The sequence below is a fragment of the Canis lupus genome, chromosome 9, assembly GCF_048164855.1.
Source record: "Canis lupus baileyi chromosome 9, mCanLup2.hap1, whole genome shotgun sequence".
NCBI classification, from domain to species: Eukaryota; Metazoa; Chordata; class Mammalia; order Carnivora; family Canidae; genus Canis; species Canis lupus.
In genome coordinates this window covers 47,765,488-47,786,921 of record NC_132846.1, presented here as the reverse complement: position 1 = coordinate 47,786,921, position 21,434 = coordinate 47,765,488, and the positions used below count along the sequence as shown (strand labels likewise).

General features: G+C 40.4%; 1 long non-coding RNA gene across 2 annotated transcripts; it reads left to right on the top strand.

The window, feature by feature from the left end:
* Positions 1-6,636: 6,636 nt before the first annotated feature.
* Positions 6,637-14,855, top strand: LOC140640204 (uncharacterized). Of its 2 annotated transcripts, none has more exons than XR_012036879.1 (4): positions 6,637-8,280; positions 9,956-10,408; positions 11,176-11,255; positions 13,611-14,855. It is a non-coding gene; the product is annotated as an uncharacterized lncRNA (long non-coding RNA). The 2 variants fall into 2 exon arrangements; XR_012036878.1 differs by lacking the exon at positions 13,611-14,855 and adding an exon at positions 12,562-13,604.
* Positions 14,856-21,434: the final 6,579 nt, after the last annotated feature.

Below are 21,434 nucleotides of genomic sequence, written 5' to 3'. Positions count from 1 at the left end.
GCGTGTGGGCGGGCGAGTCTGGGGCGGGGCCTGGCGCGCCGGGGGCGGAGTTCCGACCCCGGAAGCTCCGAGGAGGCGGAGTCTCTGAAGGAGCGGTACAGGCCCAGCAGCGGATACCTTCGCTTTCCGCAGCCAGTTGATCCCGCCGGGAGTCGTCCTCCTGCTGCCTTGGGCTACTATATTTAAAGCTGAGATTTCGAGGGAAGGAAAGATGTTACTGTGGGAAAGACAAAGGCGTCTCTGAGGTGAGGGAGAAAGAAACAGGTGGTGACGTCTTGGGCAGTGACCTCAGGTGACCTCAGCAGCCGAGGCTGCTGACCCTAGGTGTGTATGGCTCCGAGGTGCGGAGGACCGTGGTCTGGACGGCCGTCAAGGAAGGTCACTTCTAAGTCTAGTTCTGTTTTCCTGCCTTGCTCTATGACCTAGGAAGAGTCTCTTCTTTTTTGTGCCTTCATTTCTTCTTTTGAACCATGAAGTTGATCTGATGTCCTGATGTTCTCTCCAAGGCAAAGTTTGTTTGTACGACTGATATTTCCAGAATGTTCTCTATGTGCTGTCCCTGTTCCAGATGCGAGCTGAGAGCTATCAGAACTTTTAGAAGCTTGCAATGGGCACTTGGCCAGAAGTGATGTTTTTTTTTCTTTAATATTTTATTTATTTATTTTATTTATTTATGATAGTCACACACAGAGAGAGAGAGAGAGAGGCAGAGACACAGGCAGAGGGAGAAGCAGGCTCCATGCACCGGGAGCCCGACGTGGGATTCGATCCCGGGTCTCCAGGATCGCGCCCTGGGCCAAAGGCAGGTGCTAAACCACTGCACCACCCAGGGATCCCTAGAAGTGATGGTTTTGTGAGAAGATCAGGCTGGGTTCAAACAGGCAGGCTTGGTGGTGGTGGTGCGGGGGCAGGGGTTGGTTAAAAAGGAAAGAAAGAAAAAAAAAATTATACAAATAGGCTGGGCTTGGTTGTTGCCACTACTAGGCCTGGCACACCACGTGCCTTGTTAACCCAGGTCCCTCTGAGTGGCTGGACGGGTTAGAAAATAGGTTGTGTGGTTTATCAGTTGTATCTCAGTGTGAAAGCATTGTAGAATTTAAGCTCTCAAGGAGTTTACAAACAAATGCAGGGTGTGGAATGGGGAGAGGTGGTAAGTGGAATGAGAAGTGAGTATAGTCAGAATAAAGGACAGCGTTGTGAAGCTTGAGTGGCCCAGAAGAGAAGGCAGAGAGAAATTCTGAGCTAAATAAACCACCTGCCTGTTCAAGGAATAGTGAGGCATTTATTTTGGCTGGATGGGAGGGGAGTCCTGGAAGCAAAACCCTGCTGGGTAGGTTGGGTCAAAGGTCAGGGGTAGGAGCAGGCCGAGAGACCCGGAAGGTCTGAGAGTTGGGGAGTGCGGGACTAGAGCTGCACTTTGGAGCGGTCACCCAGGCAGCACAGTGGGAGAGACCTGTGCAAGTCGGCCGGGAGCCTCCTTAGGAGCTTATTGCAGCAACTCGGTGAAAAGTAGTGAGGACTGAAGCTGAGTGGTGGCCGCTGGGATGGACCGGAGTGTAGATGGGAGACACTTCAGAGGAGGGAGGAGCTGCAAGGCTTGATGAACTTTGTGGGAGGAGTCAAAGGGGATTGTAAACTGAACAGCTAGGGTCACTGGTGAAGGTCAGGAAGGAGTTGGCTTGGGGCATGCGGAGTGAATGGCCGCAGCCCGGCAGCTGGGGCTCAGGCACAGCTTCTGCCTCAGCCATCTGCAACAGGCACACCTGAGAAAAAAAAGGTTAGAGAACATTTACAAATCAAGGCACAAAAGGAACTTGGTCTTGGGTGAGTCATTTGGCCTCTGTGAGCCTCAGTTTCCTCATAGATAAAATGAGGATGACCATCTGTACTGAAGAGTTATAGTGAGGAGTAGATATGGTGACTATAAAGCACCTCACGGCTTGGTCTACATGTCCATGGATTAAGTAGCCTCTGTTATGAGGAAGGCTGGATATCTGGATGGTGCATATTACCATCAAAAGTAAAAATAGTGGCTCCTGGGTGGTTCAATAGGTTGAGGGATGGATTCTTGATTTCAGTTCATGTCATGATCTTATGTGTCATGAGTTCGAACCAAGGGTCGGCTCCATGCTTAGTGTGGAGTCGGCTTGAGAGTCTCCCTTTCCCATTCCCTCTGCCCTTTCCCCTGCTCACACTCTCTCTCTAAAATAAATAAATGTTTAAAGGAAAAAATAATTCCTGGGACGCCTGGGTGGCTCAGTGGTTGGGCGTCTGCCTTTTTCTCAGGGCGTGATCCTGGATTCCCGGGATTGAGCCCTGCACCTGGCTTCTTGCGTGGAGCCTGCTTTTCCTCCCTCTGCCTGTGTCTCATAAATAAATAAATAAAATATTTTTTTTAATTCTTTTTTTTTTTTAAATTTCACCTCCAGAATTTGAAGCCAAGGCAAATAAGAGTTTTGCATCTAAAATGAACAACATTAAATTTGACTACATTAAAAAGAGAAAAACCATGTAATCCTTGTCATATGCCTTATATTTTCTAAGATTTTTCTATATATTCATTCTTTTCATTAGGACAACAGTGTGAGATAGGTACTACTAATAATAGTACCACTTCACTGATAACTAGTTGAGTCCTCGGTTAAGTCACACAGTCAGTGAGTGGCAGAGCCAGGATTTAAACTTAGGCAGAATTTGTGCTCTCAGGGCAAAAACTATTGAAAGTCAAAAGACGCTTAGTTTGGTATAAAATATCTTTAACTCCTATCGCAGAAAAGTGATTTTCTTAATATATAAAGTACTTCAAAAATAATCTCAATAGAAAAATGAACAGCATTGAGCAGCCCAGGTAGCTCAGCGGTTTAGCGCCGCCTTCAGCCTAGGGTGTGATCCCAGGGTCCTGGGATCGAGTCCCACATTGGGCTCCCTGCATGGAGCCTGCTTCTCCCTCTGCCTGTGTCTCTGTCCGCCCCCCTCTGTCTCTCATGAATAAATAAATAAAATCTTAAAAAAAAAGAAAAATGAAAGCATCTATACCAACTATACAGAAAAGGAAGTAAAAATGAAGGGATCCCACTGTCACTCAATATAAGTAAAATGTGGTTTAAAACTCCTGACGGGTAACTGAGTGGCTCAGTCTTGATTTTGGCTCAGGTCATGATCTCAGGGTCATGAGATTGCACCCTATGTGGGGCTTCATGCTCAGTGCAGAGTCTGCTTGTCCCTCTCCCTATCCCTCTGCTCATCTCATTCTGCTCCTCCCCTGTTCTCTCTCTCTCTCAAATAAATAAATACAATCTTAAAAGACAAACCCTTCTCTGGTATATCCTTTTTCATAACCAGATTAGCAAAATCCAGAATTTTATTAGTGCTCAGTAAGGCTCTCCTACAACCTCTAAGGGAGATACCTTGGCAACCTATCAATATTATCAAAATAAAAAATGCATATACCTTTGACCCAGCAATTACACTGCTAGGAATTGATCCAAAAAATGTTTGCTTATGTGCAAAATGACTTAGGTAAATGGAACATTGTGTAATAGTGAAAGTTTGGAAGCCTTCTTAATGTCCATTAGTAGGAGACTAGTTTAAAAAATGATAGTACATTCATTCAGTGGAATACTGTGCACTGAAAAAAGACAAGAATAAGAATAAGGAGGCTCTTTATATACTGATATAAAACTACCCCCAAGATAGATTTTTGGTGAAAAAAAAGCAAGGTGAAGAACAGCATGGAAAGTTCTACAGAGGGTGAAAAATGTCTGTGTGTGTGTGTGTTGTGTGTGCATGTTTATCTCCCTGGAATGATATACAGGAAACTGATAATATCAATTCCTTCTAGGGAGGTGACCAAGATGATTAGGAGACAGGGATGACCATATGTCCCATTGTGCCTTTTGAATTTTGACCATGTGAATATATTGCCTATTAAAATACAAAATTTAGGTGTTTTTTTTTTAAGATTTTATTTATTTATTTGTTTATTCATAGAGACACAGAGAGAGAGAGAGAGGCAGAGGAACAGGCAGAGGGAGAAGCAGGCTCCATGCAGGGAGCCCGATGTGGGACTTGACCCAGTGTCCCCAGGATCACACCCCAGGCTGCAGGTGGCGCTAAACCGCTGCACCACCAGGGCTGCCCCCAAAATTTAGGTGTTAATTAAAACAAATGAACATTATGTACAGCAACCAACTGCAGAAGCTACTCATTTTAAGAGGTGACCTGTGAATATGTTGCTAAAGAAGCTAGAATGCTGATCACATCCCATCATGGAGACACTGAGGCAAAATATAATCATCAATAAAGGAAAAATGGAAATTAACACAACCATTAAGTGATAACAGTCCACCCCAAGCCCAGAAAAAGTATCCTTTTAATCAGAATTTATCAATATTTAGCCAGTAGTATCTAATGTCCTGGTCACTGGAACTCTGCATCCAGAATAATTGACCAGTTCTTTCCTTAATGAGAATTACTTATCATACAAGACTCTCCGACTCTCTTTGTTTGACTACATGTTCACCAAAATGCTGATGACTGCTTCTACTATCCAGGAAACGTGATTCTAGAAAGGAGAGAGCTTTGGGTAATGGGCAAGAATATTCTAGAAACTAGGAAGATACATGTCCCACTAATAATTAATAAATAATTGATATTCTATGTACTTGGATGCACTAAAGTGGTTTCTTTTTTTCTTTTTTTCTTTTTTTTTCTTGCTGGACATAGAGCCTAACACAGGGCTTGAACTGATGACCCTGAGATCACGGCCTCAGCTGAGATCAAAAGTTGGACACTTAACCAACCGAGCCAGCCAGGTGCTCCTGTACTGAATGAAGCACTTTCTAAGGATCTGGTCTAAGTAACTGATAATATCAAGTGTTGGAACCCCCAAACTCAAGGACAAGACTTGTAGTGCTTCTGAAGTGTTATTCTTAGCTAGTGAGCAGCATGACCAATTTAACAATAATATATGCTTGATGCAAAATTTATGAAAAGAAAAGCACAAAGTAAAAAAAAAAACAAACAAACCCAAATTACCTATGATAAATCCATTCCTTGAAAAAAGCCCTGTTAGTATTTGGATGTCTTTATTTCTAAGCATGTGTTTGTTGTACTTGTTTACATAGTTCATTAATTCATTCAAATATTTATTGAGCATTTGGAATGCCATGCCTGTTCTAGATGCTGGGGATGTAGTTATATATATATTTTTTAATAATTAAAAACTTCCTTTTGAAGCAGTCACAAACTAATAGAAAATTCCAACTGTAATACAGAGGAATTTCACACTGGAATACTTTTAGTTTGCGTTTTCAACAGAATAACCACAGTGTATATAGATATATATACATATATATCTCTACAATATAACCATCAAAATCAGGATTTCAACATTTTTCTACAATCTAATCCTTGGCCCCACTCAAGAATCACCCACTGTCCTAATAATTTTCTTTATGGCAAAAGGATCCAGTTCAGAATCACATGCTGTATTCAAGTTATGTCTCCAATCTCCTTTAGTCTAGAATAGTTCCTCAATCTTTCTTTAATTTTAATGACCTTGAAACTTTTGAAGATTGCAAGCCAGTTAACTTGTAAAATGTCTCTCAATTTGGGCCTTCATTTTGGGTTTGTCTAATGTTTTCCAGTATTAGATTCAGACTGTATCTTTAAGAGGAAAATCAGAGATGACACTGCACTCTTCCGGTTGCATCCTATGAGGTGGCACATAGTTTTCATTTGACTTATTATGGATGATGTTAACTTTCACTTCTTGATTAAGGTAATGGTCAAACAGGCTTCTCTAAAGTTACTTTTTAAAAATTAAAATTTATTTTAAATTTTGAAATAATTATAGACTCACAGGAAGTTGCAAAAATAATATAAAGAAGTCCCTGTACCTTCCTATAATTCCCCCTATGATAACATCTTACATAACCATAGTAAAACATTAATTTTTTTTTTTAGTAATTTGGTTAGCATTTGTGAGTCTGTAAATATTCTATTCTTTATCAAGCAATGCAATTAATCACTTGATTAATGGGCTCAGAGTTTCCTATGTTATTTAGTGGGTTAAATCTATTCTCATCATTGTTTATTTTTATGCTAAAATAGTCCAGTTTGGCTAGTAGAAACTCTTCAGACTGACTTCTGTGTCCTTTTGACATGTCCTCATTATTCTTTGATCATTCTTTTCTGGCAAAAGATGTTGTGAGCTCCTCTTAAACTTCCCCTGTCCCAGGCCTGAAATGAGTTATTTCTCTAAGGGTTCCTAGTGCCATTTAGTGGACAGTGGTATTTAGAAGCCAAGATTTGAATGTTAAGCATTGCTATTGTATAGTTATATAATAGCTCATTGCTATTAGGGTGTCCCTCTTGCAAGGCCCACTCAAGGTCACAGTTGGGTATATACACCCACACACTTCCACACACAATGTACACATAAACTCATATATACATTTACATCCATATTTACTTGTATATCTGTCTATCTTGGAAACCATGAATTCACACCAATACCTCCGATTCCAATCCATTACCATGGAGCTCATCAAATTTTCTTTTTCCATATTTGTATCTTCTCTAAATGACTTATCTTTTTTAAAAAATATTTTATTTATTTATTTATTTGAGAGAAAGCAAGATGAGGGGCAGAGGGAGAGGAAGAAGCAGACTCTCTACTGAGTGGGGAGCCTGACTCGGGTCTTGACCATAAGACCTCTGAGTTCATGACCTTAGCCGAAGTCAGCCACCTAACTGACTGAGTCATCCAGGTGCCCCAACAGTGAATTATCTTAAGTTTTTTCACTTATTTGATCAGTCCTGTATGTAGCCAGGCATATAGGAATCTCTGCTTTCCAATTTCTTTCCCAGTGCAGATGCCCTCCTAACCCCACACATGCTCTGAGAACCTGTGCTGGGCCATACTCTCCACCCCTCTCCAAAGAGGATGCTTTCCTCATTCTTAGGTCCCAATATTCCATGTGGGGATATAGTTTTGGACAGATAAAATCCCTGCTTTCAAGGAGCTTACATTCTAATGGTGGGACAGAGGGAACAAAGAGATAAAAATAAAGCATCAGGTGCAATGGAAAAATAGGACAATGGGATGAGAAGGGACTGGGGTGCTACTGTGGGTTGGTGATGTGTGGATCACTGTCTTCATGCCCTACTCTCCATCCTTCTTTGCCCTGCTCCAGGCATACCCACACAATGCATTACTTAGCTCCTTTGCTGCTGGCTTTCTGATTGAATTTGACCACTAGGAGATAGGTGGGTGAGGGGAGAGAGAAATCTCTTCCTGCTTTGGGATGTATTTTTTGGCAGTGGGCCCTCCTTGGGGTTCAGCTCTCATTGAACTCCAGAAATTCCATTTTCTCCCCCTTGTCCCTCGAAGCCCCTTGATAGTAATTACTTCCCAATGTTGCTAGCATAATGGTACCCTAACGATCTTGTTACTCTTTACCCTGATTCTACCTTTGTTAATAGTTCCATCATGAAAGTCTGTTGAACCATCTGAGCTAGATCTTATTCTTTGAGGAAATGATTCTTTTTGTTTAAACATTTTTTTGTGAACCATTTTTGTTTTCAAGTCAATGTATGTTCTTACACAATATGATTTTCAAAAACTCAGTCTGATCAGTTAAAAAAAGGAAAACAGTAGCCAGGTTTGTCTTTCAAGAATTGAGGGCAGAATCGATTGCCTTCTTGTCCTGCCCTGACTTGAGGGCTAAGTAGCTTGTGCTGTGCTATATGGGGGGTGGTATGCCTGCCGTTGTGACTCTACCAGGGGCCCCTCCCCCCCAGCATCCAGTTTATGTAAGTAATTCCATTTTGGGCTTTAAAAAATAATACAGACTGTAATTCCTTCATCAGGCTTCATCCTTGGCTGTGCATTTCCCCATTCTTCACCTCCTAGGGAGGGATCTCAGTCACTGGGAGTCAATGGAGGCTCTTCTTGGAAACACAGGTTACTGCTGGAACCTACCTTTTCCACCTTCTTTTATTACCCTGTCTACTTGGTGCTGAGAACTGTGCTTCCATTTGGAGGGCTCTTCAAATAATTCCTAAAACTTTTCTCCCCCTCTACTAAGCATTTGCAAGCCCGAGGTCTTCCCAGGGTGTCCTGGATTGGAGAATGAGAAGGGGCCTGCAGGAAGAGTACTTTGCCATACCTTCAATGAGCATCACTCATTTCCTGGGCAAGCTAGAAAAATGTTAAAAGGATGTTTCCCGTGACTGGCTTTATCAGTGACAAGAGCTTATTAGAGGCATAAGAAGGTATAGTTTGAGAGAAGGGGGAATAAAATCCCGCAGAGTAAGAGCGGGGGGAGGGGGGGAATGAGGCATGTAATTGTTCCAAATCTTACTGCATCCCTGGTTTCTTTGGCTTTTGAATTTGTATTTAACACTGATGGGGGCGGGGATTGCCTTTAGGGGACATAAAGGAGGGAGCAGGCAAGAACTGGCTTCAGCCTAGTTTTAGGAGGTAAAGACTTGAAGCACAACCTGTTTTATCAAGAACCTCTGCGTGCAAACACCTGGGGAGGCATTTAAAAAATCTGATGGGCGTGTTGTTCCTGACCTCAGGAGAGGACAGAAGGGACTGGATTAAGCTTTTCTGGGATCACATATGTAGAAAATCAGAAAACTCTAGAAGGCTAACATAAAACTCTTTAGCCCCCATTTCTCAGATAAATCCACACTGAATGCCACATGCTTTCACACCATGTTCTGTCCTAAATTTGACTACCTAGACCATACCTTTCCAGATTAGAAAGGCATTACCCTATGATAAATGTGGCGACATCTTTGAAGGTGTCTTGTGTATTGGAAGGAAGACACTTTAATAAATGTTGCCTATTATTGTTGGCCATCACTAGAAATACAGCCTAGAGTTAAGACTGTGTGCTATGGGACCAGTCAGCCTGTGTCCAAATTCTTGTTCCTTTATAGGTTAGCTGTGGGCCCCTGGGCATGTTAATTAGCCTCTCTGAGCCTCAGTTTCCCCAACTGAACGATGAGGCTACCAAGGATATCTACTTCACAGTGAGGGTTAAATGCACTTGGATCCTTAGAGCCTTGCCTGACCCACAGGAATGCTTGAGAGTTCAGTGAAACCAAATGCAAATGCTCCCCCCAACCCCACACCAAAAAACAAACCCTTCTTGTCCATAGTGGGAGACCCAGCAGCTTAGCTGGGGACCTCCTTGAGAAAGAGCTGGGAAGGCAAGGGAGAATTGTAGACGGAGGTTTTCCAGTCATCTGCCTTCCCATTCTGAGGCCTGGGGGTGATTTTCTACCTCCCCTGAAGAGGCAGCTCCTTCCTCCTCCTCAGTGTCAGCCATGGTGGGTGACTTTTGCTGCAATGGCTTTAACCACTTCATCTTGCAGTGGAGATTTCAGCAAAATAAGCTGCTTTTTCTATAAATGGCTTCCTCTCACCTCACCTCTGTGGGCATTGTCTAATGGTGGGGTTGGCTCATTTTCTGGAACCAAATAAACATTTCTTCCCTCTAGCCCCACGGTGATAGTGCCACTATTAATGAGCTGCAGTGTTGCCCATTGCTTCAGGAGCCATTAGGGAAGCCCTAATAGAGTTCTGTTTATTGCCAGGGGAGGTGTCAGAGGCAGAGAAAGCACAGCTGGGGCTTCCAGCCCCCAGCAGGTTGTGCAGTGCAGGCAGCCAGAGCAATCATTCTTAGACTTGTGAAGTCAGGACATAAATTCCAAGAGGAATAAAAATGAGTGAGATAAGGGAACTGGGGTCTGTGATTTAGAGTCATTTTTCAGGTTTCCGAAATTTTGAGTAAGTTAAGGTAATATGGTAGTGCAAATGAAAGCACACTGCCTAAAGGGGTAGCAGTCTGAGCAATGCCCTATTAAGGAACTAGACCTGAGTTGGTTTCCTTGTCAGAGATTGCACTCTCTGGTGCTCAATAAATATGCATTGTAGGTGCTGCAGATTGGCTGAGCCATCTGGGAGATCTTCAGAATGAATAGGGTCCATCGCAGTGCAATATGCAAAGAATATATGTTGTGATAAAATCCATTGGTTCCTTCACTAAACCAGCCTCTACAAGCCCTGAGATTGTGCACAGCTAGTTGGTTGGCAGAGAATACTGAATTTATGTGAATGAGAGATTGCTACGGAAATAGGTGCTTCTCACTGAAGATCGGCTGGACCATCCAGCATGAAGCGGTGTAGGCACTCGTTTTAGATGACAAAGTTTTTGGCTGGATGGACTAAGATTTGCAGATAAATGAATGTCCAAGACACACCTCTCTGTGCAAAGCCCCAGAATCCCAATCAGGCTAGCACAAGCTGAAGGAGCATTTAGTGGATTCTGGGCGTAGTCGGACCTATAAGAAGGTACTGGAAGTGTAAACTGGAATGTCAAGAACCCAGGTGAGTTTTTTCCTCTGCCTCCTGAGAACTACATCATCTCTTAGCTCTGCTACTCTCTACAATCTGATTTTTCTTTATTTTTTTCCTTTAATATATATTTATTTATTTTATTGAGAGAGAGAGTGTGTGTGTGGGAAGTTGGGGAGGGCCAGAGGGAGAGGGAGAGAGAGAATCTCAAGCAGACTCCCCACTGAGTGTGGAGCCCAATGCAGGGCTTGATCCCATGACCCTGAGATGATCCCAGACAAAATCAAGAGTTGATTGTCCAACTGACTGAGCCACCCAGGCACCCCTGCAATTGGATTGTTCTTGACACAAATCTCTGCAGCCTCATGCCCACTCTGATGAGCTGTAAAATAAAATGTAAAAGGTCTAATAATGTTTTAGAAATCAGTAGATGTAACAAAAAAAAAATCTAAGGAAAAGAAGCCTCTGCCCCAACAAAAGTAGACCACGGAGTTTAAGGAAAATGAAGAAAGATTCAGATCTCCTCAATGTTGGTTGGCATCCCTAGCACCTAAGAGAGGAAACATCCAGGTCCCCAGATTATACGACACCACAGTGGAGGGAACTAAGACTGTCAGACCACCTGAGTGAGGTACCAGGTATGGGTTGAGTCAGGAGATGGAAAATAAGGAAGAGAGGCTTTTTTATTATATAAATATAAGACCAGGTCTGTGTGCTTGAGAACTTTTTGATTTCTGCAGGTCAGTCCTGCTGACTCAGGTCTAAGCAATATGTGTAATAAATTGGACACATCCTTGCAGGTTCATCTGTTCTTTTAGTTGGCACTGATGCCCGGAGAAAGCTGGCCTGGAAAAGGTGAAAGTATCTTGGAAGAATGAAGGTGAGATTTAGTCCAAAAGTCAGCGAGTAAGGCTAAGCAAGCTAAACATCTGTGTGATGAGGATGTCAGTGGCCTGGCACCAGGTGTCAAAGCCTGAGTGGGGCAAGGAGGGCACAGGCACAGGGGAGGGGGTGCATTGGGGGCAGTGGTGGTCCATGATGGGGAATCAGAGCCTAGGTAGGGTGAGGTGGGCATATACATCGGGGGAGTGATGTTAGTGATGTTAGTAGTGGCAGGGTCAGCCAGTATGGGGTGTCGGAACCTGAATGGGGTAAGGAGGATACCCACTCATCTGAGGGGTGGACTGGGAGGGTGTGAGAAGCAGTGATAGGAGACTAGTTACATATTAGATGTGTGAGGGAGTGAGGGAGGGAGATTGATTTGTATTAGTTTACTACAGCTGCCATAACAAAATGCTACCGACAGGGTGGCTTTCAACAACAGAAATTTATTTTTCATGATTCTAGGGTCTAGAAATCCAAGATCAAATAATTGGCTGTGTTGGTTTCTCCTGAGGCCTCTCTCCTTAAGTTGCAGATGGCCACCTGCTCACTGGTTGCTCATGTGGTCTTTCCTGTGTGTGCACATTCTTGGTATTTCTCTGTGTGTCCAAATTCCCTCTTCTTATGGGGACCCCAGTCAGATTGGATTGAGGCCCATTCTAATAGCCTCATTTATTTATTTTTATTTTTTAAAGATTTATTTATTAATTCATGAGATACACACACACAGAGGCAGAGACATAGGCAGAGGGAGAAGCAGGCTCCCTGCAGGGAGCCCAATGTAGGACTTGATCCCGGATGCCAGGATCATGCCCTGAGCACTCCATCGTTGAGCCACCCAAGTGTCCCTAATAGCCTCATTTTAATGTAATCACCTCTTTAAAGGGTCTCTATCTCCAAATATAGTCACTTTCTGAGCTGTGGTGGTGATGGGGGCTTAGGGCTTTAACATACAGATTCTGGGGAGACAATTCAGTCCATAACATGATCCAATAAATAAATATATTGAGAAAAATAGGAGACAGGGTTCTCACTGTCAAAGAGAGAAAGATAGAAAACTATATTGGAATTGAGATACTAAAGTGAATCATGATTTTTTGATAGAAAACAAATACAGATGTAGATGTGTGTGTGTCCACATGCATGTATTCCCTCCCTTTGGCCCCTGTGAAGGCCCAGGTGCAGCAACACCATAATGAGAATAAGCATGCCTAATGTTCAGATCTTGGCTCCTAAATATTATTTTTAGTAAAAGGAACCAATTTTTATTTTTTAAAATTTATTAATTAATTATTTATTTCTAGAAATGACTGACTCCAGGGTTAGGGCATAGAAAGTCCAAGATGAATCTGGAATACTCAAGTTGAAGGGATTCCTGTTGCCCAAATCTGGGACTATCTGAGCATCTGAATGACTGATGGTATTATTAATGGATTCTAACCCACGGAATAAGTAGGAATTGTTGGGCCCATACTGATATAACTAACTAAATGAATAAGCAAATGAAGAGAGAAGAAAAGTTTTTCTTCCAGCAGAATGCCAATGAAGAGAGATGGTGGAGTTAGAAAATCTTGATCTGGCAGCCATCATCATCATAATTAATTCAGCAAAGAAATGCCAATGGGGGATGTCTGGGTGGCTCAGCGGTCGAGCTTCTGCCTTTGGCTCAGGGCATGATCCTGGGGTCTTGGGACTGGGGTCTTGGGATGAGTCCCACATCGGGCTCCCTGCAGTGAGCCAGCTTTTCCCTCTGCCTATGTCTCTGCCTCTCTTTGTGTATTTCTCATGAATAAATAAATAAAATCTTAAAAAAATGTCAATGCACGATGAAACTAGGGGGCAAATGTTTGATGAGGTAAGGACATAGACACAATTTCAAAATAACTCCTAAAAGTACTTATTAATGACAAGGGAGAAAAGGTAATTATACAGTGGAGGAATCAGGCAGACACTACCTTGCTCAAGTGACCAAAGTTCATATCACCAATAATGGCACAAATCTTGACTGGGTACTTATCTGATAGATGAAACAAGAAAAACACAGCACTTTTGTAGTATTCTTGCCAAAAACACAGAACCTGAATCTTACCATGAGGGGACATCAGGTGAACCCAGATGGAGGGACATTCTCCAAAATAATTGTCCTGTAATCTTTTTTTTTTTTTTTTTAAGATTTTATTTATTTATTCATGGCAGACACACAGAGAGAGGCAGAGAGACAGGCAGAGGGAGAAGCAGACTCCATGCAGGGAGCCCAACGCGGGACTCCAGGATCATGCCCTGAGCCAAAGGCAGGTGCTAAACCCCTGAGCCACGCAGGGATCCCCAGTCCTGTAATCTTTATAAATTTCAGGGTCATAAAAGACAAGGAACATCTGAGGAGCTATTCCAGATTAAAGAAGAATAAAGAGACATAACAATTTAATGCAACATGTCATCTGATTTGGATCTTCTAATTTTCCAGAGGATATTATTGGAACAATTGGCAAAACTTGAGAGTCTTTACATTTGATGCTAATTTTCTGATTTTGATGTTTGTGTTTTGATTATGTAAGAGAATGTTCTTGTGGATAAGAATTCTACATTGAAGTATTTAAATGTGATGGGGCATCACACTGGCTACTTATTTCTAAACAATTCAGGAAAACAAGAGGTTATGTTTATAAATTTTTAAAATATTTTATTTATTTATTTGAGAGAGACAGAGAGAGAGCACGAGCATGAGAAGGGAGAGAGGCAGTGGGACAAGTAGACTCCTTGCTGAGCATAGAGCCAGCCTTGGGGCTCGACCTCAGGACTCCCAAGACCATGACCCAAGCCAAAGTCACATGCTTAATTGATTGAGCCATGCAGGCACCCTTACAATTATTTCTAAGTTACAAAATTATCTAGACAAAAAATGGGGAGAAAATTAAAACAAAAACGGAGTTTAGTATCAGTGGATTCACTGAAGAAAATTCTAAAGCACTTTTTTTTTCAGGCAAAATGAAAATGATTGCATATTAAAGGTTAGAAATAAAGGAAGGAAGAAAGAGAGGGGCAAATAAATCAGTAATCTAGAAGAACAGAAACTGCAGAGTTTTAAAATAAAATACATGTCAATAATAACACATATGTTGGTGGGGTGTATTGAATTTTCTGGGAAGAATGTAGATGTACTGATTGAATTAGATTTTGATAAGTCAAAGATCCATGTTGTAGTATTTAATGTGCAGCACACTAAGAGTAAAATAATAGAAAAATAATATATAACTTCAAAGAATGTAAGAAAATAAAATGATAAAAAATGCTCAGTCAATCCAGAAAAAGGCAAAAAGGAGAGAAAAATGAACATTAAAACATTTGGAACAAGTGTAAAGTCCATAACTGTTGGTGAAAATGCAAACTGGAATAGCCACTGTGGAAACAATATAGAGGTTCCTCAGAAAATTAAAAATAGGAGTACCCTACAATCCAGGAATTGCACTACTGGGTATTTAACTAAGAATATACAAGAACACTAATTGCAAATGATACATGCACCCCTATGTTTATTTCAGCATTACTTGCAATAGCCAAATTATAAAAGCAGCCCAAAAAAAAAAAAAAAAAAATAAAAGCAGCCCAAGTGTCTATTGATAAATAAGTAGATACAGAAGAGGTAGTATATATAAACAACAGACTGTTATTCAGCCGTGAAAAAGAATGAAATCTTGCTATTTGCAACAACATGGATGGATCTAGAGAGTATAATGCTAAGCAAAATAAGTTAGAGAAAGATAAATACCATATGATTTCACTCATATGTGGAGTTTGAGAAACAAAACAAAAAACGCGAAGAAAAAAAAAAGACAACCCAAAAAACAGACTCTTAATTACAGAGAACTGGTGGCTACCAGAGGGGAAATGGGTGGAGAAATGGGTGAAATAGGTGATGGGAATTAGGAGTACACTTATTGTGATGAGCACTGAGTGATGTATAGAATTGTCAAATCACAATATTGTACATCTAAAATTAATATAACCCTGTATGTTAAAATTATACTGGAATTAAAATAAAAAAGGAACAAAGCACATAATATTAATATAATTGAATATAATCTGAATATATCAGAATTTACATTAACTTTATCTGGACTAAGTGCTTTAGTTAAAGATGATTATTAGACTGGATAAAAAATAAAACAAAACCTAATTATCTGTTACTTATAAGAGACATATCTAAAACAGAAGGATACAAAAATTTTGAGAGTCAAAGAATAAAAACCTCATGTGGCTAGTAGAGATAGTTGTGTGGCTGTGTTTAAATTAAACAGCATGGATTTTAAGGCAAAAACCATAATTAGAAATAAAATAGTCATTTCATAATGATTACATGTTCAGTTTACCAGAGTAATGTGAAGAATCTACCTTTGTTCTTTTTTTTAATGGTTTTATTTATTTATTTAAGTGGGAGGGGGGCACCCGGATGGCTCAGCAGTTGAGCATCTGCCTCCGGCTCAGGGTGTGATCCTAGAATCCATGTTGGGCTCCCTGCATGGAGCCTGTTTCTCCCTCTGCCTGTGTCTCTGCCTCCCTCTCTGTGTCTCTCTTGAGTAAATAAATAAAATCTTAAAAAGAGAGAGAGAGAGAGTGAGAAAGGGAGAGAGAGAGAGGATGAGAGCGTGGGTGTGAGTAGGAGGAGGGGCAGAGGGAGAGAGAATCTCAAGCAGATTCCCCACTGAATGAGGAGCCTGATGTGGGGCTCAGTCCCATGACCCTGAGATCATGACCTGTGCTGAAACCAAGTGCTGGCTGCCTAACCAACTGAGCCACCCAGGTGCCCCAAGAATTTACCTTTGAATCACCTAATAATTAAGGCTTAAAATGTATGAAACAAAAATTGACAGAACTACAAAGAGAAATGGGCAAAATTTTAGTAACTGGTGATTTTAGTAGGTGGATCTCAATAATTGATAGCAGAAGTGAGCTATCGGAACATATCGGAACAAGAGCACACGGAACATTTGTTTTTAAAAAATATTTTTAAATTTAAATTCAATTAGCCACATATAGTACATCATTAGTTTCAGATGGAGTGTTCAATAATTTTCAGTTGCATATCACACCCAGTGCTCACCACATCCCGTATCCTCATTAGTGCCCATCACCCAATTATCCCCTTCCCTCACCCACCTCCCCACACATGGAAGATTTAAACAATATGATGAGCAAACTTAATTTAATGGACATATTAGTAGACAAAACACTATATCCAGTAACTGTAGAATACATATTCTTTTCAAGGCCAAATAATATTTGTAAAATTTGGATATATATTTGGCTGTAAAGGAATTCTTTTTTTTTTTTTTTTTGTAAAGGAATTCTTGACAAGCTTCAGATGATTGGAATAACAGAGTGTGTGTTTTGTGACCACAATGCAATTATACCAGAAATCAATAACCAAGAGATAATAGAAAATAAATCCCCTTGCGAATGCAAATTGTATTAGTTAGCTTTAGTTAGGTTATCCTGCAAACAAAGAACCTCCGTCTCTCCTTGACTTTACAATACGTTTATTTCTCATTCATGGTAATGTTGTTCCTGTCATAGCTCTGCTGCAAGCCATAGGCTAGCTTCAGGTCTCTTTTCTGTATCTTTTTTTATCCTGGGATCCAGGAAGGAAGGAACAAACTCCATGTGGGACATGACTTTCTCATGGCAGGAGTCACCGGAGTACAGAAGGCCTCATTAGCCAAGCCACATGAGCAAATGAGCAAACGTAAAGCTCTGCTGTAATATAGCATCCAGAACTCCCTGGACTTACAGCGGGGTTAGGTCCCAACAAACCCACTGTAAGTTGAAAACATTGTTACGTTGAAAACATATAATCAACCTACCTTAAATGTGCTCAGAACACTTACGTTAGTTAGCTTACAGTTGGGCAGAATCATCCAACACAGAGCCAATTTTACAATTAAATGTTGAATATCTTCTGTAATTTATTGAATGCTGTACTGAAAGTGACAAACAGAATGGTCGTATGGGTGCAGAATTGTTGTTAGTGTATCGGTTGTTTACCTTCCGGATTATGGTTACCTGGAAGCTGTGGCTGGCTGCCACTGCCCCACACCGTGAGAGAGGATCCTACACATTACTAACCTGGGAGAAGATAGAAATTCAAAATTCAAAGTATAGTTTCTACTGAATGCATATGACTTTCGCACCACTGTGAAGTAAAAAAGAAAAATTATAAGTCTAACCATCATAAGTCAGGGGCCATCTGTGCGTTTGCCCAGTGGTCCATTGGCCCAGGAATGCCACATGATCAAATCTAAACTTGAGGGGCATGTATTATCCTACGACAGGTTAGGAGAGAGTAAATAATTGAGAAAAATAATATATCTATAACTTAAATAAAGAACTATGTTTCTAAATAATCTATGGGTTGAGGAAGAAATTACAGTGGACATGAGATTAAAAAATTGAATTAATAATTTAAACTCAACACGTTAAAATCCTAGCGTGCAGTTAAAGCAGTGTTTAGGAGAAAATTTACACTTAAATGTAGATGTTAAAAATGAAGAAAAATGCCAAATTATTGGATAAGCATTCATCTTAACAAGAAAAAGAGCCACCCTCCAGTGGTTGTGTTTCAGGAGGTTGCTGAGTGGCTGGGGGACAAGAGCAGAAAGAATTACTTTCCACTGTATGTATGTATGTATGTATGTATGTATTTATTTATTTATTTTACCTTCCAAGTTTCATGTCATATGCACTTATTTATCTTTAGGAAAATACAGTATTGAATATGGCCTATAGTGCATCTGTTTTGTGTATACATTTGGTTTGAGGGGCTTGAAAGGAAAAAGAAGGAGAAGAAAAATAGACTAGTATAGGAATGAGAGGGAAGACATGATCATATACAAAACAGAAAAAAATTAAGGGAATTTTGATAGGCTGCAACATATAACTTGATGGCAGCAAATTTGAAGACGCAGAGAAAATGGGTTCTATTTTATCAAAATATAAACTGTCATATTTGACCCAAGGAAAAATGAAAAAACAGAATAGATTACTCATCATAGAAGAAATCAGAAAGGTGATTCAAAATCTACCATTAAAAACGGGGACCAGAGGCACCTGGGTGGCTCAGTGGTTGAGCATCTGCCTTTGGCTCAAGGCATGATCCCAGGTCCTGGGATCGAGTCCTGCATTGGGCTCCCCATAGGGAGGCTGTTTTTTCCTCTGCCCCTCTCTCTGTGTCTCTCATGAATAAATAAATAAAATCTTAAAAAACAAACAAAAAAAAAAACGGGGACCAGGTAGATTCAAAGCTGATTTCTATCTAACCTTTAAAGAATGGATGATTCTGAAGTTAATATATTCCAAGCTACAGGAAAAAAATTAGAAGCCCCCAACTTGTTTTACAAAGACAGCGTAATTTTACAACCTAAAACCAGATAAAGGTAGTACAGAAGAAAATTATGGAACAATCTCACTAATGAATATATATTTGCAGAAACTCAAAATATCAACACATTGAATCTAACAAAAAGAGCCTCGAAGTTTATCAAACACATACAAATATACACGAAACAAAGCAAAACAAAACAAACCCACAAAACAGCAAAAATACCCCCCTTCTGATACACCAGGATCTGGAAGAGTTTCTTGAGATGATTTAATATCAGGAAACTTTTTGATAAAATTCATAATAGGAAAATTCATAATAGGATCATTCTATATGATCATAAAACAGATGCTGAAAAAGCATTTGATAAAATTCATCTCATTCCTAATAAAAACTCTAAGGAAACAGTAGCAGAATGAAACAGATATGTCAAAAGCTATTTACCAAAAACTAAAAGCAAATAATGTCCTATGTGGTGAAATATGAAAATAATTTCCATTAAAATCATCATTATAATTTGACTGGCAAAATGGAAAAAAACAGAAAAACTTTTTTTTTCCCCTGATGATATGATTACATACCTAGAAAAACTGACAGACTCTAGTTAAAAAAAAAAAAGAAGAAGATACAAGAACTAATAATAAGATAATTTGGTAATGAAGATGAAATTTAAATACGTGTAAAGATCCGGGCACCTGGCTGGCTCAATAGGTAGAGCATGTGATTCTTGATCTCAGGGTCATGAGTTTGAGCCCCACAATGGGTGTAGAGATTACTTAAAAATAAAATCTTTCTTTCTTTCTAAGGATTTTATTTATTTATTCATGAGAGACACACAGAGGCAGAGACATAGGCAGAGGGAGAAGCAGGCTCCCTGTGGGGAGCCTGATGTGGGACTCGATCCCAGGAGCCTGGGATCATGACCTGAGCCAAAGGCAGACGCTCAACCACTGAGCCACCCAGGGACCCCCAAAATAAAATCTTTTAAAAAAGGGGGAAATGGAAAAAAAGTATTACAATTACAACAACAAAAATAACGAAATACTTAGATATAAATCTAACAAGATTTCAGGTTGTACTACAAAGCTGTGGTCATCAAGACAGTGTGGTAGTGGCACAAAAACAGACACATAGATCAATGGAACAGAATAGAGAACCCAGAAGTGGACCCTGAACTTTATGGTCAACTAATATTCGATAAAGGAGGAAAGACTATCCATTGGAAGAAAGACAGCTTCTTTGATAAATGGTGCTGGGAAAATTGGACAACCACATGCAGAAGAATGAAACTAGACCACTCCCTTGCACCATACACAAAGATAAACTCAAAATGGATGAAAGATCTAAATGTGAGACAAGATTCCATCAAAATCCTAGAGGAGAACACAGGCAACACCCTTTTTGAACTCAGCCACAGTAACTCCTTGCAAGATACATCCACGAAGGCAAAAAAAACCAAAAGCAAAAATGAACTATTGGGACTTCATCAAGATAAGAAGCTTTTGCACAGCAAAGGATACAGTCAACAAAACTAAAAGACAACCTACAGAATGGGAGAAGATATTTGCAAATGACGTATCAGATAAAGGGCTAGTTTCCAAGATCTATAAAGAACTTATTAAACTCAACACCAAAGAAACAAACAATCCAATCATGAAATGGGCAAAAGACATGAACAGAAATCTCACAGAGGAAGACATAGACATGGCCAACACGCACATGAGAAAATGCTCTGCATCACTGGCCATCAGGGAAATACAAATCAAAACCACAATGAGATACCACCTCACACCAGTGAGAATAGGGAAAATTAACGAGGCAGGAAACCAAAAATGTTGGAGAGGATGCGGAGAAAAGGGAACCCTCTTGCACCGTTGGTGGGAATGTGAACTGGTGCAGCCACTCTGGAAAACTGTGTGGAGGTTCCTCAAAGAGTTAAAAATAGACCTGCCCTACGACCCAGCAATAGCACTGTTGGGGATTTACCCCAAAGATACAGATGCAATGAAACGCCGGGACACCTGCACCCCGATGTTTCTAGCAGCAATGTCCACAATAGCCAAACTGTGGAAGGAGCCTCGGTGTCCATCGAAAGATGAATGGATAAAGAAGATGTGGTTTATGTATACAATGGAATATTACTCAGCCATTAGAAATGACAAATACCCACCATTTGCTTCAACGTGGATGGAACTGGAGGGTATTATGCTGAGTGAAGTAAGTCAATCAGAGAAGGACAAACATTATATGTTCTCATTCATTTGGGGAATACAAATAATAGTGAAATGGAATATAAGGGAAGGGAGAAGAAGTGTGTGGGAAATATCAGAAAGGGAGACAGAACATAAAGACTCCTAACTCTGGGAAACGAACTAGGGGTGGTGGAAGGGGAGGAGGACGGGGGGGTGGGGGTGAATGGGTGACAGGCACTGAGGGGGACACTTGATGGGATGAGCACTGGGTGTTATTCTGTAAGTTGGCAAATTGAACACCAATAAAAAATAAATTTATTATAAAAAAATAAATCTAACAAGATACAGGACTTATAAAGAAAGCTACAAAGTATTATGAGAAAAACACAAATGAAGATCTGAATAAATGCAAAGGCCTATCATATCCTCTGATACGAAGATAATATTTAAAATGTCATTTCTCCACAAAATAATATATACATTTAATGCAATTCCACTTAGGATGCTCATAGGTTTTTTTTCATAAAGTTGGAGATTACTTTATACAAAGAATAACTGATATACCATGGGGAAAAAAGAAGGTCAGCTATCAGAACTTGGTCTAGGCATTGGT